We start from the raw sequence: 18,473 nt of genomic DNA on the forward strand, positions 1-18,473 counted from the left end.
GAGAGAAATCAGCGCATGCACACTTTAAGATGGTGTAGATAGGCAGCAAGCTTTACGTTCCGGTTTCCAATTACTCACATACTGAATAAACAGCAGTGACTGAACAGTGGTTTCATGGAACCAATCAATCCACCAACAAGCGTAACTGTGACCTAAGGATCAAAGATCCCGTCATGATCTAGGACCATTTGCTTGATGCTACAGTAGCCACATAAGAGCAAAGTTAGCTTCTCTTTGAGCTACAATTCAAATCTAGACAGTGAGTCCCAAAGTTGGTTTATAACGAGGGACGGTCACTAACGCTAACCAAGAAAGGGCAATATATTTTTTAATCCAGTTAAGAATGAGACTCTGCCTTCCTAGAAGGGAGAACAAAACTCCAAGGGGAGGAAAAATAAGGTCAAATAGAGGAGCAGGAATTGGAGAAAAGATCTACAGAGACTCACCTCACCTGAAGAACCACCCCATACGCAGCCACGAAACCCAAACACTGTTGCTGATGCCGAAAAGTGTTTACTGGCAGGAACCAGATATGGATGCCTCCTCAGAGGCTCTGCCAGAGTCATGTAGATATAGCTGAGCATGCTTGCAGCTAACCAGCGGACTGAACACGGGTCCCCAGTGAAAAAGCTAGAGAAAGGACTGAAGGACCTGAAAGGTGTTCATGGGAAGAACAACATCATCAACCAGCCAAGGCACTGAGGTGGAGAGGGTGGTTGGGAGAGGGAGCACCTTCATGGAAGCAAGTTGAGGAGGAGGAGGAAGGGGAGTGGGGGAAAAGGGTATAACATTTGAAATGTTAATACAGAGAATATCCAATAAAATTGAAAAAAAAGAAAAAAAGAACAAGACTCTGATCAATACCGAGAGGTCGTCATAACAGATCTTCAGAATCCACGCAGAGCTAGCTGAGCAGCGGGTACGTGCGTAGTAACTCTCCTCCCAGGATGAAAAGCTGAATGAAACGCTACATGAAAGAGACAAGCATCCGTCCCGGGCTCCCAGCTGGAAGCAGATGGAGAAAACATGTTTAGTGAACTGAAATTTCTGAAGTCTAAATCAAGAAAGTGAATAGATGCCTTGCCAAATTCAATTCTGTACATCACCACTCGCTGTGTGCGTGATTGATGCTTCTATTAGCGAGCTGCGGGGTCCTGGCACTCGGAGTGGGAACGGGAGAAGAGAAGGGGGAAGACCACCTTCCGGTTCTGCCAGCTTACTGCTGTCTCTAGTTCCGCAAACAGAGCACAGTGGCCGGAATCACATTAAGCACAGGGCTGGACAGGAAGGGGAAAAGTGCCAGAGGAGACAAGAAGTGAGGGGCCTTCAGATGTGCCTCCTTCGCCTCGTATTTTATGAGACTTTATGGATCCTTCGCTGCTCTGGCTATGGACAAAGAAGAGAGCTGGTACCAAGTCTCTAAAGATAACATTCACCTGGATATTTGGATCATTAACCTGAAGTGTGCATAGGGAAAGAATGCAATATAACATATTGCGCATACATTTGCTTAAAATTTGTGTTTTACCAATGCCAATTGAGTGATAAGTAAAACCGACGGGAAGACACGTTGATTCTAAAACATTGGGATACAGAGGTGAAGATTTTATTAATCTTGGGGTTTTTGAGGGGTGAGGTTATTATATTAGTCTACTGGCTACACAATTCATTTGATCAATCACCAACCTAAGCCTTTCAATAAAGAAACAATTTAGGTGTGATTAAAATAATAATAAAAAAGAAAAACTAAAGACTGAGATGAGCTTGGACCGAATCCAATCAATTGAAACTCTAAGAGAAAAAATACTAAGGTTAGCGAAAGGACAATTAAATCTGCCTCAGGACCACAACCCAAAAAACCTGCTTCCAGTGCTTTGTGTTGGCTTGCAAAGCAGATTTGGAATTCCAGACAGCATCACTACATCTTACCCAGTTATTAGCCAGCCAGGCAGCCCACCGCTGTAATGCCAGTCAGTTTCTTAAAGAAATCTCTCTTACCATCACTCTGTGTGTGTATGTGTGTGTCTATTTCTGTATTTTTAGGTATCTCAATGCATATATTTTATCACCATGTATCTCCATCTATACACACAGAGTGTATATATATACATACATATAGACATATACCATATGTCATATACATATACCATATTTATTATATATTATATATTATATGTGGATATATATACTTATATGTGTGTATGTATATATGTGTGTATATATGTGTACGTATACACATTGTGTGTAGATATACAAATATATGTGTGTATATATGTATTGTGTGTGATGAGAGATATAAATATATATGTATATGTAAATAAATTTGTATATCTATATAGATATATAGATATATATAGAGAGGAGAGAGGTCACTAAAGAAAATTCAAGCATAGCTAACTATAACAAAATACAGATAAAGTTGTATCATAAATAATATCCACTGTTCTTTTTACATGAATAATAATAAATAATACTAAATAATTAAATGAACCCAATAGTTTCACACTGGGTTCTCTTTTTTTCCTGTAGGTCTAGATGATCTAAACTTTTTTCTTCCTTTCCCAAATGATGGTCACTATGATATAATTAAACGTTACCAAGAAAATAGGCTGAAACACTTATATTCCACCGCTCCAGAAAGCTGTCTGAAAACAATGCTCCTGTTTGTGTTCTACAGTTTAAAGTCCTCTCTGAAGCACGTGTTAGGGTAACCTTCAGATCATAGCCCTGGAGTGCCTCAATTTCTGCACAAGTATGCAGGGCTATAACAATTACACACACCTGCAGGAAACACCTTGAACTCAGTGAATTACACACAGTATTTTAAAGCCAGACTGTTTGTACCCACAAACTAAGAAGACCTTAGATCCTAAGAGGAAATATTATATTTGTTGGGGGGAGTACCCAGGAGATCTAATCAAGTCCCAAATAGTTTCAGTTGCAGAAATTCTCTCGGGAAATAATGTGATTTGGGATTAATGTAAATCCAGGTGCAAGAGTGAACTGAATCCACACTTTAATAGAATGGAATTCCCATCGCTTGCTCAAAAATAATACAAGGTAATTGTATATAGTCAAAACTTCTCAGGTTGCTTAAAAGTTAAATTGGCATAACATCTACAACAGGAAGTAACATAAAACTTCAACACCCTAATCTGGGTGAAGCTACAAGAAAAGTATGCTGAGTAAGATGTCCCAAGCACAGAGAAGCATGCTGGATGCTCTCCTTCAAAAGTGGATCCTAGTTTGGACCTATAACCGTGTGTGTCCCACTTGGGCGTCCTGTAGAGGCCAGCAGTATAGAAATGAGTCACTGGAGGTAGGAGGTTAACTGCAGGAGAGAGTAGGTAGTATACTGGAGATGGTATCAAGGTAGAGAGGGGGAATCCAGAATGGTGAGAGGCTCAAGAAAGAAGAGAGTGAACAGCTAGGGAGACAAAGGAATGGGGAAAGATGAGCCAAAATGATGAAGACATCAATAAGCCACATGGAAATCTACAATCTTATAATCAAACTAAAAATTAAAAAATAGGAGATACCCTGCATGTCCTGAAATCAAAAATCAAACAAACATGACCAAAAAAAAATTTCATCCTAAGCTATGGGTAATTAAACAATAGTGATGTTAGCTTTAGGGTATCTCTTACAGGTTGTTGGTCAAGGAGGGACTCGAGCCTACCAAATCTATGCATACTCTTGTCACTGCTACTGTTTGCCCAGAAGAGTTAGAGGTTATAGCTTCACTTTTGAAGGCATGTTATGCACTTTACTTGCACGTTACAGTATAAGCTAGATTTGAACTGGAAACATTTTCCCTACTGGAAAGTTTCAAGTGCCACCTGGTACTGGGAAGGCTGGAAGGGAGGAAATTGCATCAGTGATTGCATCAATGGTCTTACCTACATATGATGCTGTCAACCAAAATACTAACCCACTAGGTGAGACATGCACACCTGTGCGGTAATTGCTGTTGTGGTGCTGACACATGCCATTTTACTTTACCTGGAACCCATTTTATAGAAATCTATAGGAGGAATTCCATACATGTTATTGTAATCCCATTCAAAACCCCATGATAGGAAGGTCATCAGATCTCAGAGGGAGCTTAATTCTATTATTCAGCTAAATTGACATAGAGTTCAATCACCTTGTAAATATGAATGTCTATAATCATGACCAATTACTCTCAGCCCCAATCAAAGAAGTCTCTCTAGTGAACTATGATGAGCCATTATGACTGTACAAGGTATTCAGAATAAGTGATGTTTGAATGCACAGCCTTAGAAAAGACATTTCTATCATCTCTGTGGTTCATGGAATATTGCAGAAGTGGATGGGGAATAAGGGCTGTGAAATGTTACCCTATGAGCAATACAGAGGTATTTCTGTCACGAATTCTCAGCTGCAAATGGTTGTACTGGGAAAGCACAAGAATGGACCCATCTACAGCCAGGCAAGGATGGAGAAAGGTCTCAAAGAGCCCCACTCCTTCCTGCTGAACCATTTTTTCTGAATGGATTCAGGGAAAGGGGGAATCATTGTCTTCATCTGTACACCACTGGGGACCCCTCCGGGGTCAAATGGATCGCTTTAACCCAAAGCATACACATATGTCTCTGTTTAATCTAACCAAGTAACAAAACAAATTCAAAAGTCATGAATTGAGAAAGAACCATGTAGGGCAATGACTCTCAACCTGTGGGTCACGACTCCTTTAGGAGTTGTGTGCTTCTTTCACAGGAGTCACCTAAGACCAGGAAGTACACATATTTATATTATAATTTATAACAGTATCGAAATTACAGTTATAAAGTAGCAACAAAAATGTTGTTATGGTCAGGAGTCACCGACACAAGACAAAGTGTTAAAGGGCCACAACTTTAGGAAGGGTGAGAAACAGGAATGTGGGCAAAAGTGAAGCTTCATCGGAGTTACAGGGAGATGAGAGAGTTCGGGGAAGCAAATCAGTTTACGTTGAATGCACGTGAAATACTCAAGTAATTAACTTAATTTGCTAAGAAAAAATTTTTAAAAAGTCTCCAGAGCAGGAAGAAGGGAATGTAACCATCACCACTTCATGTTTTCAAACACAAAATAGACTAAGGATGTCACTGACAAAGAGAAGCAAACAGTCAGCAACTGAAAAGGTTTCCTTCCCAGCTCAGTGACTATGAAAGCGGTGAAGTGAAAGACCACCACTGTGACATGCCTAACACAGGGGAGAGGCATGAGTCACTGTAATACCTGTTTTTGACAAGGGGATGCAATGAGGGCAGTCTTTACCCACCAAAATATACACACACACACATACACATACACTTATACACACACACACACTTATACACATACACACTTATACACATACACACACTTACACACATATACACACATACACACACATGTACACATACACACATACACACACACTTATACACATACACACTTATACACATACATACACTTACACATATATACACACATACACACACATGTACACATACACACATACACACACACACTTACACACATACACTTGTACACATACACACATACTTATACACATATACACACACATGTACACATACACACAGACAAACACACACAGATACACACACACTTACATACACACACACACCCACACACTTATACACATACACACACTTACACAGTTATGCACACATACACACACATACATACACATATACACAAACACACACATGCACACTTACACACACACTTATATACACACACACTTATACACATACACACACACTTACACACACATACACACAGACATACACACACACTTACACACACACTTATACACATACACATACACACATGCACACACACACATACACACTCGTACATACAAACACACATGCACACAAACACACACATACACACAATGACAAAGCAGAGATGAAGCCTGCAGTTGGTGCCTGAGAAACAAAGTGTGGAATGTATGTATATCAAAGAAAATTCAGCAAACCTAGACTCCTGAACGAAAACTGTTCTAGTTTGCTCTCCGCTGCTGTGATAAACACCATGCCCAAAACCATGCCCCACCTAGTGGACCTAAGACCATTCAATTAAGACTATGAAAACAGGCAGTTCAAAACAGTTAATGGAGTAACCACGTCAACCCTCCCCTTTTTCAGTACAGTGCTTATGGCATAGCTTCCTTATTATTAAAATCTACACTAGTGGTAAAATAAAACTGTTTTTCCCATTTTCAAAGTAACATTACAGGGGTGGGGTTTGTTGTTGTTGTTTTGATTCTTTGCTACTTTTACCCAGCATTCTCATATGGCTGACCACAGTATCATTACTGAAGTTTAGGTTGGCTGTTGCTGCTGCTGCTGTTGATTTTCCATGAAATTTGACATTTTTACTCATGATGAACATTGGGCTCTGTGGGAAAGACACCCACTGCCAAGCCTGAGGATCTCAGCCCTGTCCCGAGAACTCACACTAGCGTTCCAACCTGTCTCACACGAGCTGCCTGTGCTCTCTTAGGTACAGTTTTACATTTGTCTTTTGTTTTGCTCTTCACCTAAAGCTTCTCCGCTGGAATGCTTTCCTTTCCTGTACACGAGGCTAACAAGTACAGAAAGCACAGTGATGCTGTATTGAATAACAAGTGTCTGTTCCTCCTGCCTCCCAACAACCCATTGTGCAATTCTCTTCTACCTTGTCTTCCTCTCACACACCTTCCCAATATTCTACCGTCTCCTCACCTCCCATATGACAATCAGCGCTGCCCTAGTTGTTCAGAATAAGTCAGTAAGCAAACACAGGCAATGCAGTTTGAATTTTACTCAACAATATAAAGTATGCCTAATTCACTCAACGCACACGGAATGCCAAGGTGGGGAAAGGTGTTCCACAGCGGGAGGAGTTATGCAATATTCTCTTATGACCGGAATTAAATTCGATGTAGATTTGTGTTAAGGCAATACATGATTGGACTTGAGAGAGACAGGTGGGGGAAAGGTCGAGGAGCGGAAGTGGAGGCAGGAGGGGAAAGGAGATTCAAGGAGGAATCAAGATGGAGCTGGAGAAGGCGGATCTAGATCCAGGTGGTTGTAATTGGCGATAGGTAGATATGGATACTTTTAAGGGTTTATGTAGTTTATCTCATATAGAAGGGCAGTTTGTATCATTGTCTATTGGATGTAATCTTATTGTGTAGAGGGTTTGTGGATTGAGAATTTAACACATAAACCAACCTGAAAGGCTACTAAGCTTTGGAGTCATGTTTGTGCCAGGCAATGAGAAATGGAACACGCAGGGGCGGTCGTGTCCACCTGGGGACAGAAGCATAGGGGGTGGTGGAGTGAACAGTGCCTGAGTTCTTAGAGGTGGCCTGGAGTGCCAAGCGGTGTGGGGACCGCATGTGTGTCCTCGGCCCCACACTGGAGCAGTGTCCTCGGGGTGACACCATGGGGGCTGATAAAAGGTTAAGCAATCATTGTAATATTTACCGCAACAGACAAGAGTAGAATAAATGAAAATTTCACTGAGTATGTCTCCCCCTCTTTTATGAACGTTTGGACTCCTGTCAACTCCCCAACCATGTATTTCTAAACTGGGCATCTGGATGTTGTATGACCCGTGCCCTTGTGTGATATTTTACTATGTTCCGATACAGAGATGGCACTGGGAGGCGCTTATTTCCTTGCAGGGGTGTGGAGCTGGATACGCGGACACAGCAGTGTTCTTACGGGCTTGAACTCTGTCTGCGACGTAGCAGTCATTATTCTTAATCTGGGTTCTTGATTTAGTTTCATGTAGAGATACATAATTTTTTTTTTCTGAGCCGAAATGTCATTATATATTAGGAAAATACTGCCACAGGATTAACATGAAACTGCAAGGGTTGAAAACTGGAGAACTAATCCAACTTTTGTTTTGGATGTGTATTCTTTTTAGAAAGTGTGAAATAGGATTGTGAAAGAAAGAACAGCCTATGACGGTTGAAAAAGAAATGTTCTGGGGCTAGAGAGATGGCTCGATGGTTAGAAGCACTGACTGTCCTTCCAGAGGTCCTGAGTTCAATTCCCAGCCCCCACATGGAAGCTCACAATTGTAACTCCAATATCTGACACTCTCACACAGACATATGTGCAGGCAAAACACCAAGGCACATAAAATAATTATTTTAAAAGGAAAGAGAAATCCTAATCTTTCTGAGTTTGTTACATTTCTGTTGCTGTGATAAGCACCCTAGGCAAAAGTGATTTAGGGAAGAAGTTGATTGTGGCTTATGGTTCCAGAGGGTCCGGGTCCGGCTCTGTGATGACGGCAGTCATCATGGCTGCCGAGAGCTTACACAACGCACAAACATGGTGGGTTAGACCCTGGGAGCTAAGGGGGGTCTGGTTGGTTTATATTGTTGTTCTTCCTATGGAGCTGGGATAGGGGTTTTACCAAGGGGAAACCAGGAAAGGGTATAACATTTGAAATGTAAATAAATAAAATATCCATTTTTTTAAAAAAAAGAAGTCTGTACATTTATCTCTGTTTTTTTAAAATAAAGTTGTTTAATTTAAAAAGAAAAGGAAGGTATGCTATAGAAATTAGAAAAAAAAAAATGGTTACATTAAAGTAAAAGAAAAGAAAAAAAAAACACCCAAAGGGAATATAAGACATCTGGTATTACATCTTCCAGAAACAGCATCAATAAATTGACCTTTGTTATCAAAAATAAAAAAGCAGAAACAGTGTGCTGCGAGTAGGGTGGGGCTATATGACCTCAAAGTACCCCTAACGGCAAACTTCCTCCAACAAGGAAGCACTTTCTAAAACGCCCCGAACAGCATTGTCAGCTGGGAACCACGCGCTTAACTACTGGACCCTGTGGTGGACATTTCTCATTCAAACCATCGCACTTCTGATCTGTTGCAACAAGAAGCTGACACGTTCTTCCATTTCGGAGTCTCTGAAGTGCGAGGCACCAGGAGCACCAGGAACTCTAGAGATGCAGCTCCATCGAATGGAAGACACAACTACAATAATATCCCCTGAATGTGCAGATTGCTATCTAAGCGCAGCCCAGAGGATGTAGATACACGGCCTAACTGTCAGTCTTTATGACGAGCCAAAATTTTAGTTTCATTTTCCCTCCGTAGTATGTAACGGTCTCCTCCAAGATTACACCACACCATCCTACTGGGGAGCTCCTTGAGCAGAGTGGTCAATAACTCCCCAAAACACAGCTTTAAGAACTCCTTGAAACTGACCAGATTCACTGGCGCCCTCCCTCTAGAGTCCCTCTGCAAAGAAGTCTCTGGGAAGTAAAAAGTGCCCAGACTCCGGGTCCGGGATGACTGCCTGGAGTAAGCAGAAAATCGCTGAGCCACAGGGAAAAATGTAGATGTGCCAGGAAAGACCTCGAACGGGTTGTGCTGCCTGCAGGCTGCGTAGTGTATTCCAGGTTCCCGGGTTTGTGATAACCCACGCTGGGCTGGGCTTTGTTGATGCAGCTTTCTTTGAGTTACTTCTCCTCTTGTAAATCACCCCTCACACATGTTTTTGTAAGCAATCACAATAAAACTAATTGGTTCACTGACTTGGACTTCGATGGAATCCTTGCTTTGGTCAGTGGGAGTTCCTCATCTGGTGAGTAGGCACAGATGTTACAAGTTACTACTAGCACTTAAATATTTAAAGATAAGTTAAACACATCCTTTTATGAATAGGAGTAATTTGATACTGTATAGTTCTAATAATTGGACAGAAAACTTTGAGGATGACTCAGGGCTCTGAGAGTCTTGCCCTCAATCTGAGCTTTGCAAGTTCCTGTTTTCTTGCACTTCTAAATAAAGACACAAAGAAACCACACCTTAGTTCCTCTTGTTGATATCACAGAGACGTAAGGAGAATGAGTAACATTTCACAAACCACAGTTTTAAACAACTGGCAGTTTGCAAAAAAAAAAAAAAAACAAAAAAAACAAAAACAAAAACAAAAAACAGCCCACATCTTTCTTTCTTCTTTTCCTACCATTGTTTCAGCAGCAGCATAAATATACAGGCAAAAGTTAGAGGTGGTAAACATAAAACGGAAGTGGCGAGCACACATTTCTCCGTGTAGCGGAGAGTTTGATATTGACACCACTGGCTGTCACCAGCGGCATCATAACTTAGGTCTGAATCCCCTGGATTTAACTGACTGACTGGGCAGAAGTCAGCCAGCAAAAGCAGCTGAAGAACACACGCTTCAAAGGGGTCATGTAAGATGAGTGGATGCTCTCCCCAAAGGGTGAAGGCAAACAGAAGAATTAAGGATAAGGGAGAGGAAGGAAGAGGAGGAAGGAACAAGAAAAAAGAGGGGAAAGGGAGAAAGAAAAGGAGAGAGAAGGAAGGAAAAGGGGAGAGAAGGAGGGAAAGAGAGGAGAAGGAGGAAGGAATGGAAGATGGGAGGCGAGAAGACCAAAGAAATGCTAACAACTATTTAGGAGCAGAAATGACACATGGGGTGGATCATAGTCTGTGTTTGTCAAGATTTAGATATACTGGCCATTATAAATACTGTGACTTTCATTGATATTAAACTATCCAACATTTCTACTTTTCTTTATGTTCAACTAATCGTGGAACTGGTTCTGATCAATACAGTAGGAGGGTTTGAAGTATTTCCTTCATGGTACCTGGTTTCCTAGACCTCCTGTCCTGAACCCTTAGGAATCACCAGTGCTGATATCCTAAAGGACATCTCATCAACCAAAGCACCAGGCGACTCTGATGAAAAGACCCACCTCCCCAAGCTGTGCTGGACTTAAAACATCTGTAAAAATAAATAAATAAATAAACACTAATCAAAACTACTGAGATCTGGAGTTGGTGCCAATTCTGACTTACTCAAAGCATAGGATTATAATTGTTCTCTTCTCAAAAGTAGTATGCCACTTGATAAAAGAACAGTATTAGCTGTTCATTTGCTCTCTGTGATGCGTGGCTGTCTTCTCTCTGCAGTGAGGAACACCAGCAATATGACAGAACACAAAACAGACACAGCTGGGAGCGCACTTATCCAAAGAAATGCCAACAAGTTATCAGCAGAAATAGAAGCTGCCACTGACCATTCTCAAGTCACAGTGAGCAAGTCACCTACTTCCCCGTGTGCAAAGTGAAAAATCATTTCTCTGAACTGCATAACAAAGTTGAGTATCAAATAAATTTGTACGTATCACCATTATTCATGGATAGAAACATTCTATTCTTCTCTAAATTCCCGATCGCTCAGTAAAGGGCCCGATATCACAATGAGGAACAACTAGCTATTTAGAAGTAGGTGATCTACAATGTCAGAGCCTAAGGCAGCAATCTTTCAGCTCTCCACCTGTAGCTCTGCTTCGCAGAACAACTGAGAAAATGTTCATTATACAGTACATCTCTAGTAGAATGCCAAGCTCTTTGTAATACCTTTAATCCCCCGTTATCACCTAGACACTGGAGAGGCAGTCAGTGACCAGAACGGAGACATTCTCTGCTGGAATGGACAGAAGCCATGGCCAGCAAAGGCTTATGTGGGCGGACGTCAGGATAAGGATGGATTTGAAAGAGAAAATAAGAGGAGAAAACCAGATAGATGCTTGGAATAGCTGTCCAAGCTTGGTAGGCACAGCATGTGCAAGTGCCATGAGGCAAGTGTGTTCCTGCATTCAGAAAATAATATTAACGCTATTTCAATGGAGACAACATGAGGCTATCAGGAACAAACCAAGTCCTGTGTAGACCCTGAACTGTATAAGAATAGAATGTTTTAAGTAAAGGATAAAAATTATTTAAATTATGTTTTCCTTTTTGTGGAGTGTGTGTGTGTGTGTGTGTGTGTGTGTGTGTGTGTGTGTGTGTGGGTTTATGCACATGTGTTTGATTGTCAGTATGTATGTGTGCATGAGCATTGTGAAAGGCAAAAGTCTGTGTCTGCTGTCTTTTCTTGGTCACCCTCCATCTTAACTTCCAGAAGCAGGGTCTCTTGCTGAACCTGGAGCTGCTCTGTCTGGGCAGGCTTGCTGGAATAGGTTCCGGATTCATTTCTCTTTATGGTCCTACAGTTGGTAATGCAGAGTCACACTGCCGATCCCGGCTTGTTTGGGAGAACTGTGGAGACTTTGGAAGTGTTATCTGCAGGAAAAGAGACACCTGGCAGACTGTGATGCCGGCATATGAAATGCACACAACCTACAGATGCGTCAGGCAGACCTTCCTGAAGACATCCAGTTTGCAACACCGCGTTTTGCAAAACACTCATGAGATTTTGTTTCTTAGTGTTATGTAATAACATAATTTATAAAGTCATTTCCTGAAATTTCAGTTAAAATTGACCCAGTAGAAAATTGACCTCCTTAAAACATAATATTTTTCACAAGTGAAACCAGGGTGGGCCCAGAGTTAAAATGCCAAATCACTCTCTGAAGGGACAACTCGAACCACTCATGCTGTAGCGACCATGCAGTCTGGGAAGGAGTCTGTGGACATCTAAACCACCGTCAGCAGGACTCAGAGAAATAAAGTTTCTCTGTGCACACTTTTATCATGAGAAAAGTCAGATGGGTTTCATAACATCTATCAACCAACTCAGAAAATGTTGAAAAACATGAGTAAATTCCTGTCATTCACTAAAAAGATCCAATGGTCAAACTAACCGATTTCCCATTCCTATTTTCATTGCTTGAATCTATAAAAAATATTGCTTGTTATAATTTTAATTCATCCACATATTACTATAAAAAAAAGACTATGTCAGGCTTAGTCCTACTGGGTCCTTCATTTCTATAATTAATAGAGAATCATGTTGTTAATAATTATTTGCAGGTTATATTCTCAAAGGAAACTCTCTTTGTGAAAGGTTGAGAAACATGTACACTGTTGGTTTCTCTGAAGTTGTTGTTTGTTTAAGCAAATGAACGTAAATAACCAATGAACTGGGGGCTGTTCTTAAGCTTTGAGTTCTGTGTAAAAGCATATGTAATTTTTCAGAACAAAACATACAGACTTCTTACCTAATATGATAAATGTTAGAATGAGAGAGTCACAACACCATAATTATAATTGCAATGAAAATGGGCTATGACCTTTTTTAAAAAAACAAGGTCTTGCCACTAGCCAAAGCCAGCTGTGAACTCAAGATTCTTCTATGCCAGCCTGCAGAGTGATGCCAAACAGGTTGATGCCACCACACCCTCCATGTAGGAGACACACACACACACACACACACACACACACACACACACACACACACATAACAATACTAAATGGTGTTTTTAATTTCTCCTGTCTTCTTAATGTAGTTTCTCTTTATTAGCCTTGGGTAATAGTAAAAATCAATACCAGTCTGAGTTCTTGTTAGAAAGTCCCTGACAACAGAGAGTGCTGGAAAACTGCTGACCTACTCTCATATGGCTGCCCTTTGGAGTCCTAACGTGTGGAGGTCTTAGAAGAAAATGCATCATGTGATAGTCACCAGAAAGCAACAGATGTAGAAGCAAATGACTGTGGTTACATGGGCTTTCCACAGAAGATACAATGCTCTTGGGTCATGGGTCTCTGTTACATTGTATCTTTACTGGACTATCAAGGGAGCACCTGGTTACAATCTATGTGAAAAGACAGCAGGGAGAGCATCTTCCTAAGGAATGGTGTGTGCAGGAAGGCACCAAGCCCAGTCTCGTGGCTAAACATGTGCCTGTACATGCAGTAAGAAGGGGTACTGTGTGCAGGCTGTATTGTGATGGCACAGCACAAGTCTTTATTGAGCTAGAGGCCACTTCTCAGATGACATTTCTTGGTTAATCTTGTCTGCTTGACAGGATTCAGCATCTTAATGAAAGCAAACCTCTTTCTAGAGAATTTCTGGAGGAGGTTGATTGAATGTGGGCACCATTCCATAGACTGAGGGTTCTAACAGGATAAAAAAGAGAGAGCGAGATGGAGACGAGCACCAGCATTTCCAGCTCTCTTCATTCTCGCTCTGGACCAGCTAGCTGTTCAACTTCCTCTGTTTTGCCATCTTAGTGGAGATGGACTGTAACTGCAAGCTGTGGGCCAAAATTCCTACCTTTCACATGCATTTTTCTTACTGTTGTTTCGTGTTGTTGATTATATGATACATCCACACATGTGTATATGTTGTTGATTATATGATACATCCACGCATGTGTGTATATATGTATTTATCGGTTGACTGTGCACACACATGCTGGTCAGAGGACAGTCTCAGGTACCAGTCTCATCAGTGCTGTCTACTTTCTTTCTTTCTTTCTTTCTTTCTTTCTTTCTTTCTTTCTTTCTTTCTTTCTTTTTTCATACAGGGTTTCTTGTTGGCCTAGGTCACTGAGCCCCCGAAGTTCTCCTATCTCTACATTACACAAGCTAGGATTGCAAGCTCATGCCACCATAAATGTCCTTTAAAAAGTTCTAGTTACCAAACCAGTCCTTTTCAGCACTAACAAGTGCTTTACTGACAGAACCATCACCCGGGCCATGTCACTTTGTCACAAGAAGAATGAAAATTGAAGTGAGTAAAACGGAGGGTGATGTGGAAGACTTTAGAACTTTGAAGGAGGGAAGTGATTGAGAGAGCGTAAGAGCTATTCCTGTAGGAGGCTGGAGACTCGGTTCATGAGGTTTGGGATGCAGCAGCAACTGGGCTGGAGCTATTCTTGTATGATATTTTGGCATAGAATGTAGATTTTTTTTCTGCCCATTGGGCTTTTTTATTGTTTGCTTTGGTTTTTGTTTTGTTTTGTATTTTTTGAAAGACAAGGTTTTTCTGTGTAGCCCTGGCGGTCCTCAAACTTGCTCTGTAGATCAGCCGGGTGTCAAACTCCAAGATTCATTCACCTCTGCCATCTAAGCAGTGGGATTAAAGGTGTGCGCCACCACATCCTGCACCCATTTCTTCTTAAATCGCATGAGGATGAATTTTAAAGTAGACGAGTAATTGCTTTAGTGGAGAAAAATTTAAGACAGTATAAGGTTGAATCCATGGAACCATTAACTCTTCTGCAGATCTACAGTGAAAATTATCGAATTTGGGAGAAACACAGAGAGTTCAATCTGTCGAGAAAATGGGCAATGGGGAACTTAGTGTTATAGCTAAGTGCGGAGAGAGAAGTCATAACTGTGAAAGAGATTAGCACCATTCAGCCAAGCTCTGCGCTGGGGCAGAGGGAAAGACTCCACCCAGCTCACTTCCAACTGGGAAATGGAGCTTAGGGGTTTTCTGCCCCTTTAAGGCTGCAGAGGCTGCAGCACATGTGCTTGCACTGGATGTGCCAAATTTTGCATCAATTTAAAAAGAAAAGATATTTTCATGGAGGCAATGGGAGGGGGAGGGGCATGGGATTGGAGGAGGGAAATAACATCTGAAATGTAAATACAGAGAATATCTAATAAAAAATTAATTTAAACAAAGAAGACCCAGAAATGAACCGACACACCTACGGTCACTTGATCTTTGAAAAAGGAGCTAAAACCATACAATGAAAAGACATCATTTTCAACAAATGGTGCTGGTTCCACTGGTGGTCAATGTGTAGGGGAACACAAATCAATCCATTCTTATCTCCTTGTGCAAAGTGCAATTCCAAGTGGATCAAGGACTTCCACATAAATCCAGGTACACTGAAACGAATAGAAGAGAAAGTGGGGCAAAGCCTCAAACACATGGGTACAGGGGAAATTTCCTAAACAGAACACCAATGGCTTAAGGTCAAGCAACAAGAACAATATCAGCCCAACCAGCACTAGCTGGTTTTCTTGCCAAAGCCAGATTGGGGAGATGACTAATTTCTATCACTCTTTTTGTCATCAGCTTCACGATATAATTTAATAAAAGCTGGCTATGCATTCTAGGGCTTAAAGTAGAAATGTTTGGTTTTTATACAAAAGCTTTGCACTTGTGATTCTTTTAAGGTTTTATAAGATAATATTTGAAGCTAAATATTTTAACAATTCATATTTTTATAATTTCAAAATACTCATTACCAGTGAGAAAAACTGGATGAGAAAATTGCCTTACTTGTTTTTGTTTTGTTAAATCTAACAAGTTGCTTAATTATGAAAGTTTGTGGGTTCTGGGAAATAATTTTGTTTTTACCCGTAGTATATAAGGTTTTTATTGTTTTGTTTTTACTGTATAGGTATTGGAGAACAGACTTGTTTTATAACCATCATTAGAAAAAATAGAATGTGATAGAATATGACGGCATTGCAATTTTATACTGCTTGAAAGGTTTTGCTGAGGCATATAGGCTGCAAGACAAAAAAATAAATTTGTCAGAGCCCGCTCAAAAGAAAAGAAAGTTTTGTCTCACTTAAGAGTATTAATGATGATCTGTTTTGGAGTCCTGAGGTGTGCCATTCCTGGCCATTATCACTTCTGTTGGGAGGATGGATGCTAGTCCCAGTGTTTGCCTTTGTGAGTGACTTGGCATCTCTCTTTCTGTGCTGCTCCTGTGGTTTCTTAGTTTTTCATTTCTGTCATAACTACAATGCAGCATGGAGAAGATGGTCTATGGCTGTGTCCATTTGAAGTTCTAAGTTCCTCTTTTGCAGGGATGTTTATTTTCTTTCCTAGATTTGAGAGATTTTCTACTATAGTTTCAAATAGGTTATATGTCTTAGGTTTTGAAGGTTTTATATATCTTGGGTTTTGAAGATTTTATATGTCTTGGGTTTTGAAGGTTTTATATGTCTTGGGTCTTAAAGGTTTTATATATCTTAGGGTTTGATAATTGACTTCTATTCTACTTCCTAGGCTTGACCTCTTTATCCCATCCCAGAGTTATTATAAACTATAGTTTGATTGTTCTTAATTGATGCCTAAGTACAGACCATGTTCTGTCTTTTCCTCCAGCCTTGATAGAGGTTTTTCTGTACTTTGTCTATTAGTGACACTTCCCACCAAGTTTTTATTTGATTTACTGAGTCTTTCACTGTGGACATTTTATTACTTATCAAAATCATCTCTTTGCTTTTGTGTTCATGTGACTTTCTTCCCGGGTACTTTCTCCATCTGTCCGCTTGCTTCTAATCCTCTGTGAAACACTAACTACCTCTATAACTGACCACTTCACCCATTCCAGTACCCTTGGGCTGGGTAACTAAGGTGATGAAGGGGCTAAGATCTCTAGGAGGAGTCCTGCTGCGGTGCTTTCTGCACCATTGCGTTTGTACGTCCTGTGGATGTCTCTTCACGTTCCCTCTGATCTCAAAACCTCAATCCCTGGGAAACCTGTACAGGAGAAACAAACTGCTCCGACGGCAGCAACACCAAAGCAAAGATGATATAAAAGATACTTAAATTCACACATAATCAATTATTCATTAAAGCTCCTACATACACCAAAGAATTACCAAATAATAAACAACATCACAAATAATACAGTATGTCCTATGAAATAAAATAAAATACTTAAAGTAAATTGTTATGGCAAATATTACTCTGGGGCTTCCCCCTCCCATTTAGACCATATAGTTCCCAAATAAAAGATACAAAGCCATCTATACTGATAATAAGCCTAAGAGCATTTGAGTTGGGCAAATATCAACTGTCCATACTCTTTTGTCTACTTCCCTGTCGATAAATGGAGATATTACTTTCCATGTTCCTCCTGGGCTGCTCCTACCCCACAGGCAGCCCTCACGGCCACCTGCTCATGACGTACCCCATGGGATCTTCCTTCACATCATCTTCCGGAAACCTTATGGTTCCTGCCTGAGACTCCCAAGTTCTGGAGCCTTTGCTCCGTCCCCTCTCTTCTGCCCAGACTGAGGGCATCTTTATTTTTTTTCTCACACTTTAAGAATGTTTTATTAAACATGTAGAACCCCAGAGACATCCGGTAGGTTTTAGAGACATCAATTTCAGATCACCCATTTCACGTCCAAAGAACTTGTTTTTAACAGAGATAATAAAGTGCATACATTTCTGAATATTCGTGGGACGAAAAGAGGCAAAAGACAATGGACGGCAGAACCCAGCTCTTCTTTGTCCGCACATTTCCTGCACGGCTGTGAGAAGGAAATTTAAGCATAAGTAGAAAGTCACATCTTGGGGTTTAAGCGAGCTTTGGACTAAGTGTTTGTGGACAGTGATAAAAACGCACAGTGGAAAAAGAGCAATGCCACGAATTACCAGCTTCTTTAGACAGCCCCCGGGATGCAAAGACCAGGCTGAGCCTGTATGAAGAGCTGCCTGCCCGGAGCCTGACGTAGGAGTGGAGAGGTAGTGTGGGCACTCCATCTGCCATTTTGACTTCACAGCTCCTGTGTTAGTCTTCAATTTCATTAGTTCAAACATTTTATAATACTTGATTATATATATTTTATTAGATATTTTATGTATTTACATTTCAAATGTTATCCCCTTTCCTGGTTTTCCCCCCTTTCATGCCCCTCCCCCTGCTTCTATGAAGGTGCTCCCTCTTCCCCCCACTCCCACCTCACCACCCTGGCATT

This window comes from Micromys minutus, assembly GCF_963924665.1.
Source record: "Micromys minutus genome assembly, chromosome: 23".
In the NCBI taxonomy this organism is placed as follows: domain Eukaryota; kingdom Metazoa; phylum Chordata; class Mammalia; order Rodentia; family Muridae; genus Micromys; species Micromys minutus.